The sequence below is a fragment of the Melospiza georgiana genome, chromosome 4 (assembly GCF_028018845.1).
Source record: "Melospiza georgiana isolate bMelGeo1 chromosome 4, bMelGeo1.pri, whole genome shotgun sequence".
NCBI lineage: Eukaryota > Metazoa > Chordata > Aves > Passeriformes > Passerellidae > Melospiza > Melospiza georgiana.
In genome coordinates this window covers 74,462,231-74,487,819 of record NC_080433.1, presented here as the reverse complement: position 1 = coordinate 74,487,819, position 25,589 = coordinate 74,462,231, and the positions used below count along the sequence as shown (strand labels likewise).

The window sequence follows — 25,589 nt, the reverse complement described above, 5'->3', positions numbered from 1 at the left end:
AGAAGCTCACCAGCTCCACAGGACTGACATTTGTTGGAATATTAACTAACTTTGAAAAGATGAATAAAAACCCCATGAGAAACGTTCCCTAGCTGGTGTTCCCAGGTTCTGAGGTGTCCACAACACCTTCAGAAGGAGACCTGACCCATCTCCCCAGACAAACAGTCCAAATGCACACCCTGTCCTGGCAGCCTGGAACGCCTCCCAGGGGAACTGACATTACTGAACAAGCATAGAAAGCACAGCAGACAAATAAGCACAACTACCTAATTTTTTTCTTTTTTTCTTAAATAAAGAGCATTTCCCATTTCAGAAAAAGTGAACAAGAAGTCAACACCCACCCGCAGTCTCAAAGGCAAAGAAAAACAAAGATTTCCAGAAGCCCTGCCATTCAGGCACACCCGGAACAGCCAGATCCTGCAGATCAGCACTGGGAACAGCAACGGGACTGTCATAGGGGAGCACAAATTAAATACTTGAGCTTTAAACTGCTGATTCACTTACTCCCGCTATCTAAAGAAAAAAAGGAAATGATGTGCCTATAAAAAGTGTACCATGTGCAGGGCACATGTATATAAACCCCAAACTGCCTCACAGGAGAATGGCAGAGGAATCACCTATCATCAGGGACAGCTTGGCTTTTTAATTACAGATGGTTTTTGATTGGAAAAAGCCTTTCTAAAAAGCAAGCCAAACCATTACCAGAAAAGTTACCAGGACCATTCTAACCTAAATGAAAAAGGTGAAAAGGATCCAGGCATGCACACAGAGAATTTGTTCACAGAGGAAGGCAGGAACAAACACTGGGCTATAACTTCAGATCCCAAGCAGATTAAGCCAAGGCAATTCTAGCTTTACAGCATTTCTCCAAGACTCTGGGGCCACCTCCCATTCCCAATCTCAGCTGCCTTTTCTCACTGCTTTTAGGAAGAGGCAACATTTCATCAGTTGGCTGTTTCTGGAGCTACTTGATTTTCACTGCTTGTGATTTCTAGGCAAAAAGATGGTCACCCACCCTACCTAACGATACCCAAACTCATGCAGATTATGTTAAACAATCTAGTCTTGGTTGCATTGAAATTTTTGTGTAAAGGGAGAAGCAAATCTGTAGTTTCTGTCAGAACAGGCAGAAAGGACATTTCACACATGTTTCTGGTGCCCTCAGCTTCTTCAGTTATCCTTTCCTGTTTCATCCCATTTTCATGGACATGTGGACAATGTGCATGATTTTAACTTGTGTTTTCTGGGAATATTCATCCACTGATTCTCAGTTACCTGAGCAACTGCTGGGTACAAATGAAGGCACAAAAAACCCCTTTATCCTAAGCCCCTTCAGTGCCATTAAATCATCCTAATTCCCCCTTAGGTGACAGTCCTTGCAGCTAGCATAACAGTAAGCAACCTCACATATGTACACTCCAATAAAACACCACGTTATCATTTGGACCTGCTCCCTCAACATTAATATTATACTTTTTAGACCTGGTGGGTCTGACAATCACCCAGAAGCCATTCTTGAAAACAAGCCTCAGTCTTAGATTTTTACAAAAATTAGCACAAAAAGCCCCCAAACCAGAGCCATCAATACAAGTAAGAAATGCATATATCAAAGTTCAGGATGACACAGAAAATAAATGATGTGCAGGAACGGGGGCTTCCTCCCTCTCACACCCATGCTCAGAAGTGCATGCAAATTTTGTGAGCTTGTAGGTCACCAATTTAGCAACTGGTTTCATTTTGAGACCTTTTTGGAGGGGAAGTAATACAGCAAGAGCAATTCCTCCCAACCCACTTCCCATTGTCACCACACAAACAGACTTGAATTCTCAGGTTGACAAAAACTGTATCTGCAACAGAAAATGGGATTATCATCAAAAATGTGCCCCAGAAAATGTATATTATTCACCAACTGGAAGTGAGATCTGAGGCAAGAATACAACCTCAGAGAAATTCCCTTTCCTTGTTTCATAGAGCTGCTCTCCCCAGCCCACACTGGGTGTACAAGTTGCAGACCACAGAGATCTTAGAAGCTTCACCACATTTGTGTGGAGGAGGTTTCTGCAACTTTACTGAAACTCAACCCATTCTCATTAAAATCATATAGAGGGATAAGTCATAAAAATTCCTACTTTATTTGGAAAAAGGCTGAATAATTTCTTTTAACGGCTTTAAGACAAGCTACGCATTAAAAAATACCAATATTCCCACTCTTTGAATCTCTGGCTGCTTTTCCTTTTTATCAGGAAGACAAGTTCTGCCACATGGTTCATATTCTTTTATACATTGATCCTTCCATTGTAATTTTTTTTTACTATGATGTTAAATTACACTGCAGAAATAAACAAGGGTATCTCTCTCTAAGTACATTTGTATATACATGAACATGCTGTATTTGACAGCTGTCTTCTCCACCTTTTCCATGTCATTTTTACACTCTAACTGCAATGTCTTTGTAGTGGGATCCATGTCTTTCTATTCTTACCTGCACTTCCAGTTCCAATTTGGTCAGAGTTTAGAGTAACACAATGTTTACATGCTAAGGAACTACAATAAGGAATCACTCACTGTCCCTATTGTGGGGGAATGCACATCTACAAAAATCAAAAGCAGCATGTGAAAAAATAATTTATAAGTAATATTTGAAAGTCGAATGTATGGTGATCAAAGGCAGTGGAAACAGAGGCTGAGCCTAAAGAATTATCTGCAGCTTGCCATGCTTTAACTACCAGCTCCTGCAGACAGCTGAACTGCTGTGAAAAAGCCCAGAAACGGAGCTCTAATGGTAAACACATGAGCCAGCAGGGACAGGGAGACAGCCTGATGCATTCCATGGTTTGCTTAGAGATCACATAACTTCACATTAAAAAACCACATGCCAATATATGGGGTTGAAAATTGCAAAAAACCAAGAAAGCCCTGGCAAATAAAATAACCAAACCAACCCAAATATCCAAACCCAGAAGATCAATTCTGCCAAGCTAAACATGTCCAGCTTGTCACAGGTCAATTAGTGACATACACTGAAAACGCAAAGAATTTATTCTCTGACAAAAAATTCTGCAAGTAAATCTATATTTATAATACTGATGAGTCTTCTCATAAGTGTTAGGGACCAGATTATTTCAGATTAGAAAATGATTTCTTCTCTTAAGAGCCACAAACTTATCTTGATGTGTGAGTTTGAGCCAGGCTTGCTCCACGTCCCTGCAAACTCTCAGCCAGGGGAGTTTGGTGTTTTTCCCATGACATGTTGCTCCTCCAAAATGCAGCAGCCCTAAAGGGCTGTGGGGATGGGTGACGGAGGCATTTACTGTCCCACAGAGCTTATTATCCCAACATCAGACAAAGCATGACAGGTGGACCCAGCAGGGAATTTCAAACAGGGCAACACTTATCTTAGTGCTATTTACATCGCTGGGGCCTCTGAATATTAAAATTTAAATGCATCCTCACAGATTTAGAGGAGGGGGAAGAACATCCAAGATTCTGACTAGAGTGTGACACAGAGGAAAGGCAGAGAAGCAGAAACAGATCAGTCCCTCCCTGTTTGGGTGAGCTAAGACATCCACAGCACTGCAGTTGCACAGTCACAACGTGAATATCAATAGCTCTGCCTCCCTGAGAGCCCAGCAAAGGCAGCAGGGCAATTTCTATAATTGACTGGATCAGCAGCCATACCTGTTATTGAGATTACTTGACACAAGAGATTGAACAACTACCTGTAGCTGCTCAAAGCCCTCCAGTCCTGTGCCAATTGATTTATCTCTGGTGCATGAGTGCCTCAGGCTGTGTGCTCTGGAAATGGGACAGCCTCTCCAGGAACAGGGGTACAGAATATTACACTGAAAGCTCTTCAAGCTCCTCCTCTGAAAACACTTTGGCGCTTCAGCCTGGCTGTGGCTTTTGTTGCCATGAAAAGCCTTTTGTCCCCAGATGTGCCTCAAGTGAGCCCTGAGGAACTGCCTTTGCAAACTGCAGTTGTCCAGTGAGGAGTGCTTGGTTTCCCAATGTTGTTATTGTACTTCGAGCGTGGTTTTTATGTGAAAGCAAGTGCTGGATCTTGCTTATACTGTATTTCACCTTCACCCCATTTAAAGGCATGTAGAACAGGAAATGAGAGTAAAGTAATCAAACGAGGCTTCAAAGGAGATAAGGCAGTGAAGTTACAGATAGCACACGAGTCCCTTAGCAAAACATTTCTTGAAATAATGCAAACACCAGCCCAGCTGTGCACACAGCACAGCTGCTCCCCTCAAACCAGGCACCTTTGTCCAAGCAGCTCTTTACACCAGCTCCTTACTCCCCGGCCCTTCCTGCGCTTCTCCTCAATAAAATGCATTTCTCCTCCTGCCACAGGGAAGCCTTTCTGCCCCTGCTGCAGGTGAGGAACCAGCAAAGCCAAGGCTTTGGCACAAAAAGACTGAAGGCTCAAGGAGCTCAGCTGGACTGTGCCAGCTCTGGGCCAGGCTCATCCCCCAGAGCAGAGCCAGCTCTGCCAACCCGCATCAGCACCTCCAGAAACACCTCCCTGGCAAGGAACAAACACACCTCTTACCTGCCAAGTCTCCCAGCTTCACTTCTCAACTCCTCTTTGCTTCCTTCTGCTTCCAAGTGCTGATGGCAGCAAGGGGAAAGAACAGAAAAAAAAATAATCAAAGGACAAATCACAACTATCTCATTCAAAACCCTTCCCATATTTACTACAAGTGTCCTGAGCAAAAATCTCAGGGAAGTTTCCTGGGGTTTTTCTGCTGAGTTTTCTACAGAACTCCGAACAGGCTCATAGCAAAGCTCCCCCTAAAATGAGATGCTGAACCTCAGACCAACACCTGTGGCACGAGGAGGAAAGGGAGCTCTGATGAAAGGAAAACTAAGCTGAGGGAAGCAGTGGGCATTAAAGGCAAATTTGGGGATTAGGATTCCGGTACAGCAAGGTGCTTATTCACAAAACTGTAGGAATACATGTAACTTTAATTAATCAGACCACAGAACCCTTCAGGAGCTGCAGAGGGGATAAAAGCAGGGAGGGACAAGTGGGAAACTGAGCCCCAGTCAGCTGAAATCCATAGTTGGACTGATAGCCACTTCAGGGGACTTTGGATCACACCCAAAGTGGCAGAAAAAAAAAAAAAGGTGCAGCAGGAACAGGGGAAATAAATGAGGGAGCAGATTAATAAGTCAAATAAATATTATTAATAGTACAACTTAAGAACAGCTGAGGAATTGCAAGGGGAGGAAGGACAGATTTTGCTTTCAGGCTCATAAATGGTGGCTTACTCCCTCAATATCAGCAGAGCAGTTTTAGATTTACATCAGTGTAACTAAGAACAAAATCAAATTAAGGAGCACAGAGTAACTGGAGACAAACCAAGCCTTATTGAGCATTCCAACACTGGGAGGCACTCAGATACTATAGTGCTGAAGGCCATGCTACCACATTGATTAAATGTTTGATCCATCAGTAGGAGATTTATCCAATATGGGAGAAAACAGAGCTCTCACTCTAGACTGCTAATCAGCTATTATTTATATTTTCTGCATGCTGTAAACATATACAAAGGAGATGCTTTATAGAATTTGCAGTGATAATAACTCACAGTTATTCCCACTCCTGAGATTAGTTCTAACAGATTTCACCAACATTTTAAAGGTGTTTTGTAAAATTATTTTGAAAGGAGTTTCCATAACAAAATCCCAGGACTTTCATTCCTGCTCTCATTTAGATCCTAAGGACTATTATCAAACCCTACAGAAACTAAGCCCAGAGCCATTTATAGTATTTTTTCCTGCATGCACTGTTTTTCTCGGACAAACAAGGGAGAGTTTCTCCACGCCTCACTGCCAGGCTCGTCGGGAGTTTTATGTGACAGTGTGAAAGTAGCAGTTTCTTTTCAACAGTTTCATGCTCCCACAAACACAGACTAGTTTCTTTCAGACACCTACTTTCACTAATGCACTGCCATTCCTTATGTCATGTCACTCTCTGTTCTAAAACCACAAACCTTAATAAAAATTAGAGCTCCGACTCAAGTAAATCTTTCTTTTATTTACTTCTAGTTTCCCCCTAAAAGCACTGCAATGGTGATATTGTACCCAAGTCCTCACCACTGGGATTTCAAATTACTTGAAGATAATCCCTTTTATTACTAATAAAGAAATTATTCCATCCAGTCTGTCCCTCATTTCCATGCTGGCTCCACAAAATCCACCAATGTGTAACAATGCCAGTCACATTTTTGTGACATCTCTGTCCCCAGCATGTACATGCATTTTTTCACTTTTTAGTGGATGACCTACAGGCACAGAGAAGGGTACTGCTGGTAACCTGGGGAAACCTATTTAATCTCAAATTGTAGAGATTTATGTTTGAATAAGTGAAACAAGGTTCCATCTAGTTTCTGCTCCCACAGGTAAACTTCGATTAGTAATTACTAGTTCAGCCCTGAAACTCCAACTAATAATGAGACCATTTAAAAAAAAAAGAGACACGTTTAAACTTTTTTTCTTTTGAGAAATGTCTTAAAATATTAAAAAAAAAAAAATTCAAGTGTCTTTAAGGAAGAATACTGATTTCTTTCCAGAGAAGATGATGTCCTTGGCTGGATTCTAGTCCAGTAGGATCTATCCAGAATTTTCAAAATGTTTAAATTTAACCAGAAACAGGAGGGAGTTTTTCTACAAAGTGAGAAACTACACTTCCCATATGGAAGGGCAATTTGTCTTTAAGATATGAACATTTACAACAGGCTTGTGTTGAACAGAGCAGAACACAAGAGACACTGTCCAGCTTGGAAAAGACTTGCATCCTCTTCCATGGTCTAATGACAACAAGTGCTATTATTATTATCATCATCATCATCATTAACCCTGCTGTTAAATACAGTTTCATAAAGAAACAACATTTTCACAGCACTTCCCAGGCAGTTTTGATTCCCAGTGCTTGGTTTCAGTGCTGTCAGCAAAGGTATGGTCCACAACACTGTGGAAAGGAATTTCAGAAGGTCCATCTTTATTTGAAAGTGTGTGCTCAATGTCACTCACAATCAGGCTCTTAACCATATTACAGCAAATTTATAACTATATTACAGAAAATTTATAACTACATTACAGCAAATTTATTGGTGATTACATATTAGTAAATAGGCCACCAGTGTGTGTAGGATCAAAAATTAGAGCTCAGCGTCCTGGGTGTAGCACCATTTGTACTTGAGATTTATCATCTGCTACATAGAGGAAATGGAGCAGAAAAACTTGTCTCTAAGTCACTATTTGCCTTTCTTCCATCTCCCAAAAATAAAACAACTTAAAGACATTGTGAAAGCTTCACAGTAAGACCCATGCAAAACTTTTGCCACAAAATGTAAAAATCCCTCATGCTTCATTACAAATCTGAAAAACAAGGCAGTATCTGCAAACAACTTTCACACAATCATTCTGAGTGTTAAAACAGAAACTAAAGAAAAGCTCAGATATTGAGAAAGAACCATGGTTTTAAGACTAAATTATTCAAAGTAGAATGTTTTCATATGTTGTGAAAAGGCAGGGATAAATTAATATTTTCAGAAACTGAAAACCATCTCAGTGGACAAGGACTCTGGCAAACAAGTAAAAAAAAGTAGTTTACACATCATTTTGCATAGTCCCAAATTTATGTTTAATAACAGTAAGTTTTTATCTTCAGGTGCAAACAACTTGCCTCAGCAGTTGAAAACACTTCATCATTCAACATTAATTCAGAGGTTCTGGAAATTTTTCAGAATTAGACTATAGTTTATTAGACATTAGAAAAGAAACATCACAAAGCAAGTGACCTACATTACCCATCCACAAATATACTTTTGCCTTTGTGGCTCTGTTTTTGTGGTCAGCAGTGAATGTGGTCAGCCATTCCCCTCCCAAACAAGTCTGTGCTTCTCACTTTTATGGTTTTAAGTCCTTTACAGCAGCCTCCAAAGGGCAGGGACTGTGTCCATGCCTCCTGTCTGGGCAGTGCCAGCTGCAGCAGGACACGAGAGCATCCCCCAGGTCTGCACCTCCTCCAGCACTGAATGTGAATTTCAGCAGTGCAAGAACAAAGCCGGAGCCCTGCAATCACAGAATCACTTGGGCTGGGAAGGACCCTGAAGCTCTAGGACTGGACTCTGGTCTAACGCTGCCAATCCACCACTAAACTCTGACCTTAAGGGCCATGGCTGCACATCCTGCAAGAGCCTCAGGGGATGGTGACTCCAGCATTTCCCTGGGCACTCTGCTCCAGTGCTTGACAAAACTCAAACATGCAAAAGCCTGGAAGAGCAGCTCAGGAGGCACAACTGCCCTGCTCACCCAAAAATTCAGACTGTAACAGGGCTGAATTTTAAACTGTTTCAAGACTTGTACGTGAAAAAAAGAACTCTTTGTACAAAACACTGTCTGACTTCCCACTCTGATGTTGCAGGCGTGTGGCATTTGTTTAGCCTCCTCCCTTCTGACAGGAAACCATCCTGAGGGTGTACAACAACCACCCAAACAAGAGAGGGAGGAATTCTGGCCCCTCAAGAGACTCCTAAAATAACAGAAGGGTATTTACACCCTTTACTGCCCTCCCAGCACAGAGGAGGTACTTGTACAGAACATTTCTCAAATCAGATATGGCAGAAACACTAATACTCCATTTGCACTCTGGGTGAGCTTGGCTAATGGATTCAAAGGAGAGCAGAAGCAAGGCACAGACAGCCAGATTTTTAATATTCTCATCTTTTCTAGTAATGCTGTAATAGTATTTAATGTTTCAATTTGTTGTGCATTTCATTGTTGAGACTTTAAAATTATCTGGGATCCCTTTGGGATATACAGCACTATATAAATGTAAGTTGTTATCATCAAATAACAATCAGTGGCCATTTAAATTATACAATAGCTACCTGATTACACTTAACCAAGTTAAAGCTCTAATAAGAAATGATTATATATCATCTAAATTAAAGATATTTTTTGCCAGCTCAAAGAACCCAAAGTTTTTCACACTGGATATGCAAGTGTCGTGCAACACCTGAGTTCTGAGATCACTTAGGATTTCTGCTGCTTTCAATGGAGACTCCTGGCAGGGAGTTAAATACCTTGACAATTTTATTTTACTGAAGCAGCAAAACTAAGATTTATTTTGTTTCCCACAGTTATTTGAGAGAGCATTCACCTGCACCTCTAGTATTGATCCTGCAGTGTCTATAACAGTTTTTTGGCTGTACCACCAGCTATATATAGGCTGTAAATCTAAGACATAATTTCAACCCAACACAGGGATCTCTGAGCTCACACTCAAGCAGCAAACTCTGTGTTTGTCCTGTCAGCTGGGCACAGTGTGGAACACACGAAAAAGCAGCAAACCTTGCCTCTCTGAGCTCAGTGTGGAACACAAAAGCAGCAAACCTGCCTCTATGAGCTCAGAGGGTCTGACCTGCTCCTGTGACCCAGCATCCCAAATATCCACCCTGGGCATGAAGCAGGCCATGCAGCCACAGGAGATGTTTGGGGATGCTGCAGGCTCTCAAAGTGCTGCTGCCAGGCATGCCTCAAAATCCCCAAATCCTGCAATCAGCAACAAGGTACAGCGACATTTTAGCCAAAAATTCTTTTAGGAGATTATTTGCTTGGCTTGGAGCTGTTAGAAATCACATCCTCAGGCTTCCAAAACACTGGGGAAGAAGCTGGAAGCCCAAAATGACTCTAGGATTTAAGGTTAAGAGAAGAACCTTATTTTTGTTCTTTTGTAGTAACAAATACCACGAGACCAGGGCCTTGAGGTGTGGATGGAAATTTGTCTTTCCTAGCTGACTTTGGGTGTCTCCTGTTTGGAATAGGGACTATGGCATTAACCTTGGTGCTGATGAAAAGCACTGCAGATGGGGCTGTGTTACATTTCAATGGTAACAGCTCATCTTGGGGACCTCTTAGCATCAAAAAAAAAAATTAATTCCAGAGCCAATGGTCTGGGGAGAAGCCATTCAACCTGTTGAAAAGTGATGACTAACCCAACTCCAACTCAGCTGGGTTAAGAACACAGCCCAGGATCCCTCCAGCAGAGATGGACAGGCTGCCTTAAGGGCTGTAAAAACCCAATGGGGGCTGAAACACACCAGCTCTAAAGAGGCAGGCTCAGGTGACAGTGTTCAAAATCTACCAATCTTAGAAAAGCGATTAACATTAGTTAGGATGAGCCTGGAGCTGGAACCTTGATTTCAGTCAGGTCCAGATTCTTCTGAACTATTTAAAAAACCAACAACTAAATCTAAGGTTTGGCATATATTTCTCTCCTTTTCCTGCTTCCTCCCCAAAATAATTTTTTTAAAGTGAGAAGTTTGTGAGTTTATTTTAAGTGAAAAATTTACTAAAAAGCACTAATTTCAAAACAACCCCATACATTTCTCCCAACGAGAGTATAAATATTTTGCTTCAAAGATTTTTTTCAAGCGTTCAATTTTCACGTAAAAGTTGTTCATTTTAATTAAAAATGAAAATAACTGAAGCAAGGAAAGACTGCACATGCCTGAGAACTGGGTGTTGATTCTTCAAGGCCTGGGCTAAGATGGCACTGGCTGAAGATTCCCTCTCCCCAGCAATGCAAACAACAGTGACAAGGACATGGCACAGACCCTTCCCATCCACCTCGTGGCCTCAGTGGCATCGTGCCAGCTTGTACCAGCTGAGAATCTGGGACAGGAGCCCCAGCTGAAGCAGGCATGAGCCCCACACACACACAAAGCTACAGACAGCGCTCACAGCACGGTCTGTAATCCAAAAGGACAGCAACACCAAGAGATGAGAAGAAGAGATGATGATTAAAAGGGAGCATAAGCATCTGTTGCAAAGGGACAAATCTGAGGAAAAGCAAAAAAAAAGGCAAGGCATGACTTCTTGAGTTTAGGCTTCCAGCTAATAACTCTCCTTTTCTTGGAGGCAGGATGGAAGTAGAAATTTAATAAAATAATAAAACCCCAGTAGTGGGGTTTTATTATATTATAAATAAATTCTATTATATTTCTTTATAAATGATATTAATTTTATTATATTTATTTATATAGTACTATAATTATATTTTATTTATTTATAAATTAGTTATATTTATATTATATTATAAATTAATAAAACCCCAGTAGCGTGAGAGCACGGTAATGAAAATTTTATTTTAAAATTTTATTTTAAAATTTTATTTTATTTTATTTTAATTAAATTTTAGCTAACTTTGATTTTAAGCTGCTGCCCACCGGTGCCTCCCGCTAGCTGGAGCACACTGCCAGCAGTCCCTGGGCTGCGCAGGGCAGTGGGCGATGGCACCCACCCTGTCCTGAGCCCTTTGCGGGGCAGAGCGTGGTGTTTCCTGCAGGGTGTGAGCAGGGCAGGGGTGCCATCCATGCCTGCAGCCCCAGCAGGGCACACCCCAGCAGGGCAAGGGTGGCACGAGCCCCGCGTTGGGGTTCCTCTGTGCCACCCCTGCCCCAGGGAACTGCAGCAGCACAGCCACACTGGGAGCAGGCAGGGTGGGCACAAGCAGCGCTGCAGGATCCCATAATGAGGGGCAAGGCTGCTGCGCCGCAGCCGCCTCACTCAATTAGCGCACGAGGCTTTTAATGCTGCTCTGCACAACCACGGCAATTTTCATTACTTAGAGCTAAGTCTCCATTTAGAACGAGTCACAAGCTCAAACATCTTTTTTTCCCCTCTTTCTTTTAACATAATTTATCTCCAGAGTATTTGAATGGCAATAAGCTGACTGAAGGCTGGACGCACTAACCTCTGTTTGTGGCCAAATGATATTGAAATATACTTCCTAAAAATAAGTTCAAAGAGTGTCTATTCTAGCAAATGCAACTGATAAAAAGGCAGCAAGTAATCAATATTGTGCCAGAAGTAAGGGCCAAATTTTGCTCTTTTTCACTGTAATTTAAGTGAATCTTTGAGAGGGGATTTTGGTAGAACAGCCAGAATTTCATGACAATACACAAAGAGCAGTAGCATTCTTGGCGTGCATCCCCCTGTGCTAGGTTTACAATTCCTAATGTGATTGATTCTGTTAGCCAAAGACCAAAACTGGATTATCTCCTGAGTAGGAGGTAATTTGGTTTTTTTTCATTTAGCAGAGATTTTAGTTGATGTTTAGGAAGTACAATTTATCTCAAGAAACTCACAAAAACCTGAGCAAACTCTGCTAATATTAACAATGTTTCTGCGTTATTTTTGCTGCCTTTGGTCCAGACCTGAGTTTCCACTGTTAAAAAGGGGAATTGTACAAAAAACTGTGCATTAAGGAAAATTTTGCTGGGCAAAAGAACGTGCTGCCAGCAGTTTGAGAGTAGATCCTGTGAACAAGATGCTACTGTCTGACCCTCCTTACCATTGCACCTCAGTGATTCAAGTATTCACTGAGAGCAGGACCTGAACTTAAATTAAATATGATTTAGAGCAAGGATCTGTGTGTGTACCACACTCATACCTGCCCTAACCAGAGGTACACCAGGATCTCCTTATCAAGCTTTTCAGCCCAAGTTCTGGATAAGCCCTTACACATTCCCTGGCACTAGGAGAGGAGCCCAGAGAGCAGCTGCTCCACAGGGAATAGCCTGCTCACATTCCTACAGAATTATTCTGTTTCTCCTCCCATGACCATCTATGTACATACAGATGGACTAAGAATAGCATGCAAGGTGAAGAAAAATTCCATCTAAGACCCTGCTTTAGTTTAAGGACATAAGTACCTGTGAGCAGCCCTTAGCACTAGACTGTAGTTAATGAATCTTCTTGGAAATCTCAAGAAATCAGAATACTTTGTTTCATGTGCATTGAAATGAATAATTTTGATGCTCAGAATTTTATTTTCATCTTTAATTTGGCTGAAACTACTTATCAGATTTGACCCAAATTCCTGAAAAACTTCCGCTGCTTAGAAACTGAATTTTTGGACGCATAAATTTTTTTCTGTGGGAAAAATCTTTACCAAATATGCAACATTTCAGTACTTCATCAGGATTTCTTATGAGTGGGTGGAGGGGACTGGGGGTGCGTGCTGCAGCTGAGAGAAAGGGATTCCTTACCAAAGAACCAAGAGGGATTATTTATCATCACCCACACTTCTCCATAGATCTGACCCAGTGCAAACTGTATTTTTCCACTGGCCTCCAAAGCACCCAGCACCCAAACCAACAAACCAAATGTCTGCTGCATTAAGGACACAGAGTGGATGCAGGCTTTGCCTAAAGCACAGAACCAGGAACATTTTCAGCTGCTTCATTTCCCAGCTCCAGTACAGTTATGTATGTATAATTTATTTAAGATTTGACTCGGCAGGGTAGCTGCATGCAATCAGCATATTGTTTTTGTGAAGGTTCTCCCCTATTGCCCCTTAGACAGATTTTAACTGTCAGTGTATTGGCCTTTTGAATTTTTGTTTTCATAATACCATAAGCTATTTGAACATACATTATTATATACTAATCACTGCTTGTCCAATTTTTTTTTTGAATCTTACAGGCGACAGCAGAGAACAAGAAATGCAATTTAGTTGGAACTTCAAAGCAATGTTTCACTATCATCCAAACTGGAGGTCTTTTATGCCTCTCTCACTATTTGGTTTTAAAAGTGAAAGGAAACCAGTTGCTTAAATTTGTTCTTTCAAATTTGCACCCACTTCCCACTCTTAAAGGAGGGGCTTTATGATAATAGATAGGCTGATCTCAAGATCAATCACAGATAGAGATATATTTACTGTCCTCACATAGTCATAGTATTGCTTACACACATGAATTAAAGATTGCCTAAATCCTGCCTTTGAACACTTCCAAACTTTAAAAAGATAGAGATCTGTATTTGAATTTCATATCCATCTCATATCTCTATAGTGGGATGAACAAAACCACTCAATTCAATCACACCTGAACTCTACAAAAACTGGATCTTTCAAGATTTCCTATCATCATGTGGGCTTGTGTACATAACAAACCAGCCCCAAAAAGCTAATACAGAACAGCTCCACTCCACACTCATCCTTATTTCCTTTCAGGAGTGCCTCTGTACAGCTGAGCTTTGCTTTTCAAGTGGATTAAGGTACACTCCATGTGGCATTTTTAGTGGGGAAGTAAAGTGCCCCAACAGGAACCAGTGCAGAAAAATATTCAATTGCATAGCCAGGCTTGTCCATTAATGGCCTAATACAGGGCAAGCCTGAATAATGTCCTCAGTTACAGTGAGATGCTGGATTTCAGTGAAAAATTCAGTGCTTCACAGGTGCAAAAGGTTCTATTCCTGTAGATGTTAGGTTACATTATAAATTTAAATACCCAAATTGGCCAGATTCTCTATTTTTAAACTTAAACCCCTTTGCTATACATGCAGTGAGAATAGCATCTTAGTCAGGAAAAGCATAATGGACTTCCACTTTATGCAATGGCTCCCCAACCATTACTGGCACCCTGGCTCCCCCTTCTCCTTCAACCCTTCCTCCCTTCTTTTTGACCAAACAGTCCAGTCTGGACACGAGACAGCTCTTGTAAAAATCCACTTAGCTTTGTGAAAAGAAAAAGAAAATAAAACCTTCCAAAGTAAATTTTTAAAAGGAAATCAACAAAGCCTTAGAGATTTTACTAAGAAACTCTCAATAAAGCAAAACTATTTTAAACTTTGACACAATAGGAAAAGTTCATACAGGTGGAACAATTGGTAGTGGAGCAGAGAATGAGAAACTGAAAAGGTTAAGGTTTTCCTGGACAAAAATCATAACTCAAACACACACTCAGGGGGACAGTTATACATATGCTTTTGAACAAAAACTCTAACCTGGCATGATTAATTTTGGCCTTAGCTTTGTCAAAATATTGAAGTCCATATGGCACAAAGCAAATAATTTTACATTTTTATTTTAAACCCCTGTGTTTTTCTCATCTATTCCCTTCCCTTCCACCACACACACTGGCAGCCGCTACCAATTCGCCAAATGCCAAATCAACCCTGCAAGCTGGCTGGCACGAGAGCTCTACAATGCTGGCACGGGCTTCCCTGTGCAGGGGGATTCTCTCTGAAACCCTGTGGCACATCCAAGCATCCCTGCCTAGCAGCTGAGCACCCTGTCTGTCCCGCTCACAGCAGCAACAGGGTGCCCTGGCGGTGAGCGTGCTGCCCATTGCATCAGCCCAAATCAAATCAAATCAAACAGCTTCCCTTCGCCCCAGTGCACCCATTCCCCTCCCACAGAACCAGGGCTCTGCACTATCATCTCTGTGTTCAGCAATGGACGGGGATTGCCTCCATTCCCATCCCAAAATTCAGTGCCCTGCAGTATCTCTGTGCCCAGCAATGCAGAGGGATTGCCTCCATTCCTCTCCCAAATTTTCAGTGCTCTGCAGTATCTCTGTGCCCAGCAATGGAGAGGGGTTGCACCCATTTCCCCTCCCAGATTTTCAGTTCTCTGCTGTATCTCTGTGTCCAGCATTGGAGAAGGGTTCCTGCTACAAAAACACAGGATGCAAATCACTGCAATGTGAGTAAGAACAAGCAGACATCACTCAGGCAGGCTGAGCAAACTCCTGCAAGTGCAGCTCCCTCCACAGAACACTGGGCCTTACAAGGAACAAAAGATGCCACTCCTTTACCTCTTATCCATGGAATCTTCACTGGGCTGGAGAAAAATCAGGAACACTGAAGGCTTTGCTGACCCTGTCGGGATCCAAACCAGTATTTGAGGCTCAAATACTAAATAATTCACTTTAATGACCCTGTCTGTGTTTTCCTGTTGGGACCACAGAGGAGGCACAACCAACACCGAAGAAGACTTCAACCATCTGCAGCTCCTAATTGTCCTCCAGCCCTTTTATAACCTGCTGCTGATGCCCTGCACCTGTGTGCCCTGCATGGCTGTTACTGTCAATGCTGCTCACCTGTGGGCACAGCTGGGGCCAATTGGGGATGATGGGGCACAGCCCCACCCCAAACACCACTGACTCTGGGGCTACAACATTTTCCCTATGTTTTTTCTCTATATTAGAGCATATTTCTTTAATATATGGCATTATATACAAATATACATATTTTAGTTAAAGTTTCTGTAGAATATAAGAGAGTAGATTCTTTAAATAAGCAATTAATGCTGTTTTTAGACAAAGACCAAGACTGGAAAGTGGATGTTCTAGAATGCTCTACTGAACCAAAGGTGCACATACATTTTACATCATTTTCTACATGTGTACACTAAGTTCATGGCCAGACATGAGTCCCACCTCCCAGTGTGATCAGTGACCTCTGCAGCTACAAGAACTGTGCTCAGGATCTTCCACACAGCCCTCATGACAAGACCAAAATAACACTTCTTTTCCCCTCATATCAGATAATAGTAGATCCTTCATCTATGAGAGGCTGTTTGGAAGGAAGTCTGGAGCATTTCTGGCCAAGCCCCATTTCTGGAGCTACAGCACACAGGCTGGAGAAGACTCTGGGAAAAAGCTGCACAGCCACAGTTGCTCAGAGCCCTTACCTCAGCCCAACATCTTTCACCTGAGGATAAATAATCTCACCTGCTGCTGTTCCCCTGAGATGAGCTGAGGAATCAGGGGACTGGGTGAGGGTACCAGCAGTGACCCATCACTGAGGACACAGCCTGCCAAAGGTGGTATCACCTGGAGATCTCAAAATGCTGGACTGTCCCTCTTGGGGTGATTCCACCTCTCTGCAACCCTTCTGGAAGCTGACCAAGGAGCAGTTAAGGAGCTGGTTATGATTTTGTCACCACAGTGTCGTGGTCAGTCGCGATCACTCCATCACAACCAAGCTGGGAACTCCTCTGCAAAGTGGAGAGGGGACACTTTGCTCTCTTGTCCCTGCACAGCCACGAGACATTGCCTGTGCCTTCCCACATTACCAAGTTTCTGTTGGAGCAGCAACTGCAGCTAACAAATGTAACTTTACCAACAGTAAAACAAGCTAATAGCTGTGCGTGCCGGGGGGCTAATGCGGTGAGCCATTTAACGCCGCACTAAATAGCCTGGCTTGGTTCTCCCTGCCAAGTGCTGAACTGAGAATTGCAACTGCAGGAGCAGCCCCTGATTCGTTACTTAAAGGGGGTCACTGCTCACAGGGTGGGGAAGAGGAAGGAAGGGGGGAATATCAGACAACTCTAAACGTTCAAAGCCGACAGAAGGTTGCACTCCTGAGAGAGGCAGTATTTAGTTGAAAGCCTGACAAAGCTCTGCAGCTGGGAGGCCTGTGGTGGTTTTACTCCACACTAAAAAACTTGCCATAAGATACTTGTAACCTGTATAATAGGCTTGGTGGAAATGGGGAAGCTGGGAATGAAAGGAAGGTGAAAACATCTTGCTAATAACGCTGCGGTTTCGTTTCAACTGGCCCTCAAAACCATACACCATGCAGGCTGCCACCACAGCAGAGCAGCAGCAACATAAATAAGCTGCTTTCCCACCTACTCTTCGTGAAAAAAAAACCCAACAAAACTCCCCGACAGATCTGATTGCAAGGGACATCACTTAAAAACTTAAAATGATACAACAAAACAAGCCCAAATTTACAGGGCACCTCTGCAGAGGGAGAGCTTTATTCCTGCATGTTAGAACCCTAAAACAACCGTTTTCTCTAATTTCTGCCATCACTCAGATTGGCCTTGAATTACCTCCTGATAGGCCTCCCATGTGCTTGCAGATGAGAGAGTGTAATGGGGATCTGTTAATTAACTAGAAGCAAAGTTGCACGGTGGGGATCAAACACTGGATGCGTCCTAAAACTCCCACAGAGAAGATGAAATGCAGCGCAAACTTTAAAGACTTCCCGTCATTAGCCAAGACCTTGGCTGCTCCTGGCCCAGACCCCTCCTGTTCCAGAGAACAATGAGGACAATGATGGCAGGAATGAAATAGTGCAGCAAGGAACAAAGGAATTAGCTATTTACCCACAGAGAGAGAAAGGAACAGAGGGGCAGGGGGGAAGGGGGAAGGGAACTCGCTTTTTTCCTAGGGTTTCTGTCTACTTTTAATTAATTTAGGGCTGCCAGGGACTTGCACATAGAGCACACCCAGGAGCATTGTGTTGGAGCTCAGTGTTAATGCACGGAGCATCCACTGCTCGCTGCCAGGCCGCAAGGAGAAGGAGCTGGGGCACAGGGGCAGTGGGGAAGGAGGAGAGGAGCTCTTCCCTCTTCAAAGCTGCTTGAAAGAGCCAGGCAGAGATGAGCAAAAGGTTGTGCTGCCCTCGGAGCTCTCTGAACCTGCTGTTATTCTCTAAAGCAGCTGCAGGTAGGGCGGATCGCCGTGGGCAGGACTCGCTCTGGGCACTGGGATGGAAAGGGAGGGCTCTAGGACAGGTGACAGCAAGGGCCATGGAGCCAAAGGGACGGGTTTAATGGGCTTCCCCCAGTGCCCCAGAGCCAGGGAGATGGGGCTGGAGGCCCACAGCCCAGCAGGGCTCTGAGCACACAGCCAGCCTCACTGCCCTGGCCTTCCACAGGGCACCACAGGGGCGGCCAGCCCAGGCAGCAGCCCCACAGATAAATGCTGCCCCAGCTTCAATAACTGAAATTCCAGCTGTGCTAGGCTGTGCCTGTCCCCCAGACAATGGGGACATGGCACCAGGCTGAGACCTTGCCATACAGGCACCTGGCTGCAAGACTGGGTACACTAAAACACCCCTGCTGGCGTTGTAGGCCTATGTTTGAGTGGCTCACCTGAGCAACAAATGATAATTTCCTTCATCTTACCTTGCACCAAAAAAACCCAAAAAAATAAAACAAAAAACCCAAAAATCCCCAAAACAAAACAAAAGAAAACCAAACAAAAAAACCAACCCAAAAAATAAAAAAAAACCCAAAACAAAAAAAAAAAAAAAACACAAAACCCCAAAAAGCCCCCAAACTAACCATGAAACAAAATAAATTCCAAAAAACAAACAAAAATCCAAACAACAAACCCAAACCACACACATAAAACCCCAAAACAAAAAAAAAACCAAACAAAAAACCCCCACAAAAACAAAACAAAAAAAAAACCACCAACAAAACCCCCCCAAACCAACCATGAAACAAAACAAATTCCAAAAAACAAACAAAAATCCAAACAAACAAACCCCAAAACATACACACAAAACCACAAAACAAAAAAAAAACCCAAACAAACCAAAAAACCTCCTTTGTCAGATGGCTGTTTTCAAGAAGCCTGAACCCCAGGATGCAAAGCAGCGCTGCATTTCCACTGAAAGCCTGGAGAACAAGGCTTAGAGAAGTACACTGAACAAGGAAATCCTGCATTAAGAAGCTACTGCTTCCCCCCAAAACCATCAGACCTCAGAGAGGGGCAATGGGTGCATCATGAGAAGCTGAAGGGAACAGCCCAATCCTCCTTGCAGGGTCTTTGGGAATGTTTCTGTTGAAGAAGGAGCAGGAGAAGCAAAGGTTCCACTGAAAAATTAAAGTCTGCCTCTGATCAGGTTTATTCTTGGCCTAAGCAGCAGCCCTAGGCAGCAGTGGTTTCAGCCTGTGCTCTGCACATGACTGCTTTGATAAGGAATGAGATCAGGAAGAGGAGCCCCAGGTGAGGATGAAGCATTTAGACTATTTTCTGGTTGCTTAGGAGAATATTGGTGGAGGTGTCAGTCTTTTTCAGAGGTAAGAGCACATTACACTCCTGCGTTTTGAAAATAAGAGGCAGAACCATTTGGTTTCCAGACAACCTGTTCAGAAGAATCAGTGTGTGCCTCACAGCGCAGCAAAAGAGACAACACCTTCTAGGCTTGCAGTTAACCAAAACAGCAGCTAAAAATCCCACTGCACATCAGGCATGTTTGGCCATGAAGGAGAAAAAGAAATTCCCTGGCATTTGGTCCCCTCACAGAGAATGAGGGCAGGGGACAGTAGGAAAAGTCCTTTGATACCATAATTAGTGTGTCAGCACTGTCCTTCCCCAGCTGAATCCACAGGTGGGAAATAAAAGGTGAAGGGAAGGTTGGATGATTCCATATCTGGTCTGAAGCATGATAAAATATAGCCAGTTATGTTTTCAAAGGGGGAAGTGATGAATACTTTTTCAGAAAGCATCTAATTCCTGTGTCACAGACTGATGTTTTCACATAACCAGCAGCATTTATGCATTGCTTAGATATCACTGAGCCCTAAGTAAACTGAACTACTCAAATATCAAACTCAAATATCTTGGAGAACATCTCACTGCTCCTCCCCTCTTCTCTTCCAGCAGCTCCTGCTTCTTCCCCCAAAACCTGTTTCTCATTACTTGGAAGTCATTGCCACCATGATTTCTCTGTGTGACTACATTTTCCTCTACCAAAGAGGTCCAGAAAAACAGCTGGATATAAAGAGAGGGAATAAAGGGGACTGACTTTTTGGAATTTGTTCAGATCTCAAGTAGAATGCCCAAGATTGTCACTCCAAAGGGAAAACTGCTCTAACATTGCACAAATACATGAGATGAATCTTTACCAACAGGACTAAAGCAAAAAGTAACAGAGTCCAGGTTGCAAATTCTTTGCTTTTATGCACCTCTGACAGGAAAATGACTGTGTTAGAATAAGTTAAAAATCTGTTTTATTAATTCATTTGGCTTCTAACACAGAGAGAATCATCCCATCACAAAATCTGCCAAAGGTTCAGTTATTATTAGCCTCTAAGATGCAAGCTAATTGCTTTCTGTGTTTCTGTGTTTCACCAAAACCAGCTGGGATCCTGAGGTTCACCAAAAGGATACTGCACATGCTCAGAAATTTGCCTGTCCTGAAGATTTCTAATCACAAATTTGACATTATTCTTCCCCAGTGTAAAATCTGAGGCTTTCATCCTAGAGAGACTCCTCAAGCCTGTGGCTCTGCATGTCAATGTTCTTTCTGAAGGTAGAGAGACAATTCATGTGCATAAACCAACATGCAAACTTGCCAAGCCTTTGCAAAATCACAGTGAATACTATAGACTTTGCCACAACTGCCTGAAATGAAATCCCTTTTCCAAGAAACATATCTGACATAGTTTTTGTGGAGAAATAGCTAGGTCTCTCTTCTTTAAAAAAAATTATTGAAACAGATCACCAAATGTTAATACTGCACAATCTCTCTAGATTGATCTATTTCCTCCCTCCTTGCAGCCAGTTAAGGATGAAGGTATCCAGAGAAGCCAAGAGGGTTGATTGCTACACTCCAGCAACTCTCTGCTGCCACTGCTATTTCTTGAGAGAACAGCACTTCACACAGAGCTCTTTGAAACGGGCACTCGTGCTCCAGTTTATTCTGGGAGCAAGAGCAGGGAGAACATGCCTGATGCCTGTTCAGGGCTGGAGTTCAGCAGGCTGGTTCTGCTCTGGACATGGCCAAAGAGACACCAGAGCAGGCTCAAGTGAGAGGCACAGTTCTGGCTGGCACTGTATTGTCTTTTACATCAAGGAGGGAAAATGTGAATGGTTTAATCCTGATTGACTCATTTTACTCCTGTAGTTTGTCTCTCAGAAAGAATTGGTGAGAAAGAGATGAAATGAGCTGCACAGGTAGGCAGTACTGCAGCACAGAAGAGAGCAATGATCCACCCAGCCCTTCCAGACAAAAAAACAGCACTCCCATTTTTAAGGGTATGATCCTCAGCCTGCTGACATCCTCCAGTGAGCTGAGGGGACTCTGCCTCATTTGTCAGCACATATCCTGTACAGCCAGGCCTCACATTTGCTCAAACAACGCATTCTGCACACCTTCACATGAACATATTCTGATAATGAGCGTATTCTTCATTTCTCAGTAAGTGGAAGCAATCCCACTTCATAAAATTAGCAGTACAGAGGTCTCTTCCATCTCTGAAATGACAAATCACTACAATGCCAGTCTTATCAGTGCCACTCCCCATTTCTGTCATCCATTCCAGCCACAGTAGCTCACCAAACCTTTTGCTGGCTGGTTTGGAAGACAGCCCCTCTTCCTCCTGTGTGTCATTGAGGCAAAGCAATGCTGTACAGGTACCAGCAACAGGACAGTGTGCTTCATTTTCCCATGGCACAGGCAGTGATGGGCCTGAGATTTCAGCTAAGGTTTTCTACGGAATCATGGAAGGACTTCAGGTTCAAAGGGACCTCAAAGATCATCTCATTCTAACCCCCTGCCATGGGCAGGGGCACCTGTCACTGTCACAGGCAGGCCCTCAATACTCCCAGGACTGGGGCAGCCACAGCTTGATGTGACCCCTATCAACCTCTTATATTTCAAAGGGCTGGATGGTAAACTTGCAGGAACTGTCCCTCTTGTAACTAAATTATGTACATCTCATTATAGGTGAGCAAACATAATTCTCAAATGGGAAAGGGCCAGATTCCAGGCTGACATGCAATTTCACCTTTTTTTCTCTCCCTCAAAATCTTTTGTCAATTTTTCATTGCCATGAAAAATTTTTGTTTTGACAAACACACAATCTTCTTTAAAACAAAAATATGTGTTTTTTGACTACTTGACAGCACTGCTTATAAAACATTGCCATACATTTGCTGCAGCTACATGTGGGCCCAGGACTAAATATAGAGTTTATTTTTCAGAGTTGTCAGTGCCCACCACCTCTCCCTCTCCTAAACGCGGAGGTGAGCACACACTGCAGCACGGTGAGCCAGCTCACCCATGGTGTATGTGCACTTCATCATGGGCAGTATTTATAGAGCACTGCATGTCTCCAGTGACTTGCTTAATCTTCTCCTGAGTCTCATTTTTATAGGGCTGCTGAGAAAAAAAAAAACAACCAACCCAAACAAAACAAAAAAGCTACAAAAACCCAAACCAAAACCACGGCTTACAAGCACGGGGAGAGACTATTAAAGGCAGAGGTCTCCCATATAAGCACAACATATGATTGGATAATATTGTCTGGATTAGCAGCTTTATAACCTAGCCAAGCCCCAGGGCTACAATTATCTGGTTGCATTAAACTGAAATCACCTGCAAACCTCGCAGTGAATGAACCCTTGGAAGTGTCTAAGCTGCTGGTTCGCACTTGCAGGAGACAACAAAATTCACCAGTGGTGAAGAGATGAACAAACACCACAGTGCGAGATTTTCAACTAATGCTTCTAATTTTGCTTCAAAAGCAAGGTCCTTCCATTGCTTTTGGCTCTTGCTTGAAATACTTTCCAAATATAGCATGATAATAAGCAAAGGATAAGAAGATGAAAGTCACAAAAATAGCTACTACCAATTTGCCCTTTTATAAACATTTTCACTACATTAATTTTGGAATTAAGGTCTGTTCTAAGGAGGAACCAGATGAGACAGCACTTCTATGATTCTTGTTGGTCTCAACTCTGTCAAAGCTTGAAGGTTCTCAAACTACATTGCAATTTTGAAGAGAAACCTTCCAACAATAATTCCTTCCTTTGTACTTCCATCTCCTTCTCCTAGTAATTGACCAGGTGCCACAGAAACACCACAGAAACAGGAAAAAGCACTATCTAGTACCTAAGGCTTTTGCTCCACAGAACTTCCACAGCCTTGCAGCCTATAAAATAACCAAACCCAAAATTAATGGTCATTTTGGACTCTCTCAGAAGCTCTCACTCCAGCCACTCCCTTCTGGCTATCTACAGTTCCCTCTGATTACACAGATGGACACAAAGAGCTCACTCCACCAGCTGCTGCATATCAAGATTTACCAAGAGTTTTACTAAAGTAAAACTGTGGGCTGATGGATGGAACTATAATCAGGTTACACAGATAAGAAGGAAGCCAAAGATAAGAAATTGAAACTTGTGTGGTCCTAAAAGTTGCCTAAAAGATTGAGGCTCCTCTGCCCTAGAAATGGCAACCACCTGGGGCGTGTGAGCAGAGCCCTGTATTTTAGGGAAGCACACAGACACTGAGCTACCTCCCAGCCTTCTGCACACCTATGAGCAAAAGACATTTCTTACAAGAAAATTATGTAAAATCATCAATACAGCTGTGAGGATGGACAATTACACTCATGTTGTAGGATGAGTGTAGTTACCTACACTCATAAGTGAGAATAGTGGGGGTTTATTACATATCAGAGCATGAGAAGCTCTGCTAAAGCACCAGTAAAAAGTCAATAATTACAGAGAAAGTGACATTTGAGGCACTACTCAGGTACCACTGTGTGGGAATTAACGGTACTATTTTTACTGCTGCTCTCTGTGAATCTCCAATTTCTCTGGGCTGGAATATGCAAGTGGGAAGAAAACTTCAAACTAAATTAATTTCCATGCAAAGTTTAAAGACAGTCTGGAAGATGTTCTTTAAAAACCAACAATGAAATCTGAAATAACTTAAACTGAATTGATTTTGGATTTTCTCCATGTTGAAAGCTATTTTCTGATATATATTGTTGGGGAGAAATGCTTAATGTGGATATGACTGGTAAATGTTACTATACTTTTATACCAGCATCATTTTTTTTTTCTTGAAAATTAATTTCTTGCCTGAAAAGGATTAAAATAATTTCCCTTTAAAGGAAGCTTTGCTAGACTGCTGCTCTATCTACACTGCACCATCCAGTTGTGTATTTATGTCATGACTTGCAAAAGCTTTTCAAGGCACTCCTAAATGTGCTTTGAGCAGATGGGGCAAGGTAATGCATGGCATTTTGTCAGCACAGACACATGCTGATTCTGACGCAAAAGTGACATCGTGGTGTAAGGATTTCACATACATTTCCATATACTTAAATTGTTTCAGCCTGCATGGTACTCCAGCATTCCTTTTAGGATAACAACACTATTTAAACTGCATTTTTTTTACCCATTTATCTTCTCATTATCAGAATCCATATTTCATTCCAAATATAGCTGCTTGGGTGTGCAGGGGGGGAAAAATACATATAATCAATCAATCTTCTCATGATCAAATGTACTGACAAAGCAGGTAACACCTAAGCCACACGAGGCATGAAGGGGATGTCTCACACAGATAACAGGTGCCCCAGGGAGGAGCCACACTCCTGCTCTGCTGTGACAAGTTCCATCCAAGTTCCATCAGTGTGGCATTTGCAGGGTCCCCTGTCATTGGGAGGAAAGATGAATCTGACTCCATGTTCTTAGAAGGCTTATATTATATTATATTATATTATATTATATTATATTATATTATATTATATTATGCTATACTAAAACTATGCTAAAGAATAGAGAAAAATATACTTACAGAAGGCTAAAAAGATAATAATGAAAACTCGTGCAAAGATACCAATAAAAAACTTGTGACTCCTTCCAGAGTCCCGACACAGCCTGACCCTAATTGGTCGTTAAGTCGCAACAATTCACATGAAACCAATCAAACAATGACCAGTTGGGCAAACAATCTCCAACCACATACCAAAGCAGCAAAACACAGGAGAAGCTATCAGGTAATGATTGTTTTCATTTTTCTCTGAGGTTTCTCAGCTTCCCAGGAGAAGAAATCCTGGTGAACGGATTTTTCAGAAAATATCATGGTGACATATCAGAGCAATCTGAACGCATGCTCCCAGCTTTACCAACTGCAATTGCCTTGTCCTCTGCCACTTATTTGATTTTATTTCTCTTTCACAGGTCAGTACTACTCTCTTTTGCTCTCCATTTCTGACCTGAACTTTAGGAGGAAAATGACAC

General features: G+C 42.5%; 1 protein-coding gene across 9 annotated transcripts in view; it reads right to left on the bottom strand.

Annotated features, from left to right (window-relative positions):
• Positions 1–25,589, bottom strand: part of SOX5 (SRY-box transcription factor 5) — a 597,965-nt gene that overhangs the window by 416,460 nt on the left and 155,916 nt on the right. For 8 of the 9 annotated variants that reach the window (XM_058022190.1, XM_058022194.1, XM_058022195.1 and 5 more), the window contains one exon: positions 4,556–4,614. The exons of the other annotated variant lie outside the window; for it this stretch is intronic. The gene's annotated coding sequence lies outside the window, so the exon portion shown is untranslated. The remainder of the gene's footprint in view (positions 1–4,555; positions 4,615–25,589) is intronic. 9 annotated transcript variants of the gene reach the window in all.